Source organism: Nomascus leucogenys, chromosome 5 (genome assembly GCF_006542625.1).
Source record: "Nomascus leucogenys isolate Asia chromosome 5, Asia_NLE_v1, whole genome shotgun sequence".
Classification (NCBI taxonomy): Eukaryota; Metazoa; Chordata; class Mammalia; order Primates; family Hylobatidae; genus Nomascus; species Nomascus leucogenys.
In genome coordinates, this window is record NC_044385.1 from 136887032 (window position 1) to 136893327 (window position 6296).

A 6296-nucleotide genomic window follows, 5' to 3' on the forward strand; every position below is an offset into this window, starting at 1 on the left:
TGCTGTCTTTATTAGGTTTTTGATTGCAAAAACTGAAATGTAAAAGGGTCAAGGTTTTTACATCCATATTGCCTTCTGTATTGCCTTTAAAGTCTTCTGATTATCACTTTGGTTAAGTAAGTGTTATTTTACAATGACCTGTGCTTCTGTTTGGATCAGATGTTTTGAGCCTTTTAACATCTTTAATAAACGTCCTCAAAATCAAAATCCTAAATTAAGTCTCTGAGGTAGTCTTATTGCTGGGGCTTTTAAAATCTATAAAAATTAATTGCTGCAAAGTTGTAGAACTTTTTTTTTTTTTTTTTGAGACGGAGTCTTGCCCTGTCGCCCAGCCTGGAGTGCAATGGAGAGATCCTGACTCATTGCAACCACCGGCTCCAGGGTTCAAGTGATTCTCCTGCCTCAGCCTCCCGAGTAGCTGGGATTACAGACACGTGCCACCATGTTCCAGCTAATTTTTTGTATCTTTAGTAGAGACGGGGTTGCACCATGTTGGCCTGGCTGGTCTCGAACTCCTGACCTAGTGATCCGTCCGCCTCGGCCTCCCAAAGTGCTGGGATTACAGGCACGAGCCATCTCGCCCAGCTGTAGAATCTTTCTACAGCTTCCAGTCAGACCACGAACTCCAGTATCACCACTTCTGGCCTGATAATGACATTTACTGGAAGCAAATCAGCTGAAGAACTCCCTTAGCCGCTTGAGAGAGTCCCTATCAGGGTCTATTAACTAATTTTCGTGCTGTTAAGTTGCAGGGCCTTGACTCCTGGGTACACATATCACATCTGAAGAAGGTACTGACTCCTACCAGAAACTGACACCAAACTCAGGGTGACCCAAGGCTCATCTTTAGACCCAGGCAAAGGTGACACTCAAAGTAAACTGCTTTCATGAAACACAGTGTGACAGGCCTGTATTCAAACACGTTAAGGTTCATTTAATAATTTTGCCTTTATTTGAAATAATGTAATTTAGTCTATGCCTAGATACTAAATAATATAAAGGTTTAATTTTTTTTCTATCATTTGCAAAACTAGGCAGGGCTTGTGACCTTTTTGTTTAAAATGTTGTTAGTTCCTTGTGTTTGTTGTGCCTCCAGAATTTGAACTATACAATCCCTCCAGGCCCAGCATGAGATTGTAAGGGCCAATTCTGAGGAATAAAATTAATTCAGATCCTCCAAATCAAGGAAGGGCACAGAGATGCCTCAGCAGCTTAACAAAATGCTTGTGTTTTGTATAGCTAATTGCTACAAACCAGATTACGGTGGCTCAATGCACATAATTTATAAATAAGTCAATTTTGTTACTTTGTCTTTTGGCTTTTGGTTTTTGGCTCTTATGTTGCTTAAAAGAGATATGAAGGTTAATGAGTGCCTGCCCACTTCCATTCCATTTGGCTTAGAATATTTAATTGGCTATAAGTCTTTTGACTCTTAAGTCCCTTAGCCATAGGGGTCCCACTGAGGGACATGATAGACCTGGCGCAGGTAGCACACCAGCCGGCATCAATATGGGACAAAACAAAAGCTTGGCCATTGACACTGCCTCTGGCATACCTTGACAAAAAAGGCGGACTATAAACTAAAAAAAATCTGCAGCCTCCCCAGTAGAAGGGACACGCCTCTTGCCCAAAGGGGATCCAATAAAAAAAAAACAACAACCTGAAAAACTAGTTCAGACCATGATGGAAAGCTGGGGGTCAGACACTCCACCTTCCCCCATGCCTTGGAATTCAGGCACAAATGACCAGGCAAAATGCCTTTGCACCTTCGAAAAGAAAAATCCTCCTGCTGATTTTATGTGGGATGCTGTTAAAGCTGCTGTACCTTCTAGTACCTGGTTTTTTACCACTTTTGGGCCCGTTAAGGGCGATCTCATCATTGTTAATATTTGGCCCATGCATATTCAACTTGCTTGTAAAGTGCCTGTCTCTGGTTACAGCAGATCCAGGTAAAGGTGACCTTCAAGCTGGGTTCCAGCCGCTTCCTGTCTTGGAATCAGACTCTCCTGCTGTCCCCTGGGAACCCTTAGATCAAGCAGCCGGAGATTCCCATGCCCTCGGTAGGCAGGGCCAGCGCTCTTAAATCAGCAGGAAGATGACACAGAAGACTGACCTCCTCCCTCATCTCCCTCAAGAATAAGGGATGGAATGGCTGAGCACGGTGGTTCATGCCTGTAATCCCAGCACTTTGGGAGGCCAAGGTGGGCAGATCGCTTGAGCTCAAAAGTTTGAGACTACCCTGCACAACATGGCAAAACCCCATCTCTACCAAAAATACAAAAATTAGCTGGGTGTGGTAGCACACACCTGTGGTCCCAGATACTCAGGAAGCTGAAGTGTGAGGATCGCTGGAGCCTGGGAAGGGGAGGCTGCGGTGAGCCATGATTACACCGCTGCATCCCAGCCTGGGTAACATAGTGAGACCCTGTCAAGAAAGAAAGAGAGGAAAGAAAGAAAGAAAGAAAGAGAGAGAGAGAGAGAGAGGGAGGGAGGGAGGGAGGGAGGAAGGGAGGAAGGAAGGAAGGAAGGAAGGAAGGAAGGAAGGAAGGAAGGAAAGAAAATAAAAGAAGAAGGGATGGAAATCTCCCAGGGGGAAAATGAGATGGGAATAGCACTGGGTGGTCATAGGAGGATGGAAAAACCCAAACAATAGCTAGAATAAGAACGAGGCAAAGAAACCACAGGTTAACAGAAAACCCAAAATAGGGAAGAGAAAATGGTCAAATCCTGGTCAGGGTGATATGTCCATGATCCTGGGAAAACTTGAATAAGGGGAAAAGTCTGTGGTAACGGGGGGAGGGAGTCCCTGAAATCACTCCTTTTCCAGAATACCTTATGATTATTCCACCTCCTAATTTAAAAAAAATCCATAAAATTAGAAACTCAAACTCTGATGTGAGTGACTCACCCTGCTGAGCACACCCTCAATTCTCTTTTACGTGTGTGCTTTCGCTTTGCCGTAAAAGCTTCTTGCCTTTCGTTTCATTCTGACATGTCCCTGAATTCTTTCTCATGCTGGTGTCAAGAACTTGGAAACTGGCTGGGGCTGGGGTCTCAGTGGCATCCGGAGACCCTCCTGAGACCTCCGACAGCTGTAGGTGATTGAGGACGCCAATCATATAGGGGTCGGAGGGTGATGGAATGCACTTTAATTTTAATCTGAGTGTCATGGAAAATAGTTGGATGGTTCTATGCAGAGGAGTGACATGATCTGACTTATAAGAAAGATCATTCTATTGCTGTAGGAAAGCAGGGAGGTTAATTTATTAACAGAAGGTGTTATGGGTTGAGTTGTGTCTCCTCAAAATATGTTAAATCCTAACCCCTAGTACCTGTGACTATACTCGTAACTGGAAGTGAGTTCTTTATAGATTATTGAATTAAGATGAGATGAGATCATTAGGGTGGGCCCTACTCCAATATGACTGGTGTCCTTAAAGGAGAGGAAAATCCCGCGTGAGAACAAGGAGACCATCATGTGATGACGGAGGCAGAGGCTGGGGAGGGTGCCAAGGGCATTCTACAGTAAACCTGAAACACTCATTCAGGCCGAGATGGAAAGGGGGGATGGATGCCTCATTATACCATCCTCCCTTTGGAATTCAGGCACAGTTGACCAGCATTAACATTAAAACAGAGACCTTAAGACTGACAAAGCAGACTTTTTGTAGCAATAAGATACAAATGTGACAGATTGCAAGCCCTGAAAGAAATTGGAGTATTTTACCCCAAATATATTCATTTGGCATATTTTGAAATAGCCTTGCACAGCTGTCTCTTTAGGGAAAAACATCTACATTCTGTAGAGAATCCCCTTCCTTTTCCAGGTCTTTTTCTTGATTCGGGAGATAATTTACTAAGACCTGGCACCTGAAGTTTGATAAAAAACATTTACAAAGTCCAGGTGTGGTGGGCCATACCTGTAATGCCAGCACTTTGGGAGTCCAAGGCAGTGGATCACTTGAGGTCAGGAGTTCGAGACCATCCTGGCCAACACAGTGAAACCCTGTCTCTACTAAAAATACAAAAATTAGCTGGGCATGGTGGTGCATGCCTGTAGTTCCAGCTACTTGGGAGGCTGAGTAGGGAGGATCGCTTGAACCTGGGGGGCAGAGGTTGCAGTGGGCCAAGATTGTGCCATTGGACTCCAGCCTGGGCAACAGAGTGAGACTCTGTCTCAAACAACAACAACAACAAAAAGAAACATTTACAATCCATTCTCTTCGAAGCCTGCTACCTGGAGGCCTCATCTGCACAACCCCTTATCTTAACCCAGACACTTCCTTCTATTGATTCCATGTCTTTAAGTAAACTTTCAACCAATTGCCAATCAGAGAATCTTTGAATCCACCTATGACTGGAAGCCCCTCTCTTGGAGTTGTCCCACCTTTCTGGGCTGAACCAATGTACTTCTTACATGTACTGATTGATGTCTTCTGTATCCCTACCATGTATAAAACCAAGCTGTAGCCCGACTACCGTGGGCACATGTTCTCAGGATCTGCAGGGGCTATGTTACAAGCCATGGTCACTCATCTTTGGATCAGAATAAACCTCAAATATTTTAGAGTTTGACTCTTTTTGTTGACACTCATGCAGCAGACTACTGCCATCATCCAGGCTACACACTGTTAAATGGAAAAACCTTAGACACGTGTATGTTTTAACTGAGTGTATTTGAGCAAAACAAAGCAGATTCCCGAATGGGGCAGCCCTCCAAACCAGGGCAGGTAAGAGAACTCCAACCAGGAACCTGATCTGACGGCACCTATAGGAAACAGAAGTGTGTGACGGAGACAGCTAATTTGATTATAGCTTCATTGCTTAACTGGTTACAGAGTTTCCTGCCATTAAGTAAAGCTCAGTTACTGTAGTTAAACTCCTTATTGGTTTGGTCTGGTAGGTGTAGTTCAGGGTTTCACTGTTATCAGAAAGGGCTTCCAATCCAGACCTCAAGAGGGTTCTTGGACCTTGTGCAAGAAAGAATTCTGGGCGAGTCCATAAATTGAAAGCAAATTTATGAAGAAAGGGAATAAAAGAATGGCTACTCCATAGGCAGAGCAGTGGCACTGGCTGCTTGACTGAGTATACTTATGAGAGGTGAAGCCAGCTGGACTTCCTGGGTCTAGTGGGGACTTGGAGAACTTTTCTGTCTTACAAGAGGATTGTAAAATGCACCAATCAGCACTCTGTAGCTAGGATTGTAAAATGCACCAATGAGCGCTCTGTAGCTAGCAAGAGGATTGTAAAATGCACCAATCAGCACTCTGTAAAACGCACCAATCAGCAGGATCCTAAAAGTAGCCAATTGCAGGAAGGATTGAAAAAAGGGTATCCTGATAGGGCAGAAACAGAACATGGGAGGGGACAAATAAGGGAATAAAAGCTGCCCCACCCCCCCACCAACCAGCACCAGCAATCTGCTTGGGTCCCCTTCCATGCCGTGGAAGCACTGTTCTTTTGCTCTTCATAATGAATTTTTTTTTTTTTTTTTTTTGAGGTAGAGTCTCGCTCTGTTGCCCAGGCTGGAGTGCAGTGGCGCAATCTCGGCTCACTGCAAGCTCCACCTCCTGGGTTCACGCCATTCTCCTGCCTCAGCCTCCTGGGTGGCTGGGATTACAGGCACCCACCACCACGTCTGGCTAATTTTTTATATTTTTAGTAGAGACAGGGTTTCACCATGTTAGTTAGCCAAGATGGTCTCCATCTCCTGACCTTGTGATCCACCTGCCTTGGCCTCCCAAAGTGCTGGGATTACAGGCATGAGCCACCACGCCCGGCCTCTTCATAATAAATCTTGCTGCTGCTCACTCTTTGGGTCCATGCCACCTTTAAGAGCTGTAACACTCACTGTGAAGGTCCGCGGCTTCATTCTTGAAGTCAGCGAGACCATGAACCCACTGGCAGGAACCAACTCCAGACACACTTATAGTTATCTCTTGATTATAGGCTAAATAAGGAGAGGATTATTCATGAGTTTTCTGGGAAAGGGGTTGGCAATTCCTGGAACTGAGGGTTCCTCCCCTTTTCAGACCATAGAGTAATTTCCTGATGTTGCCATAGCATTTGTAAACTGTCATGACGCTGGTAGGAGTGTCTTTTAGCATGCTAATACATTATAATCAGCAAATAATGAGCAGTGAGGACACCAGAGGTCACTTTTATGGCCATCTTGGTTTTGGTAGGCTTTGGGCCGGTTTCTTTACTGTGTCATCTTATCAGTGGGGTCTTTGTGACCTGTATCTTGTGCCCACCACCTATCTCATCCTGCGGCCAAGAATGTCTAACCTCCTGGG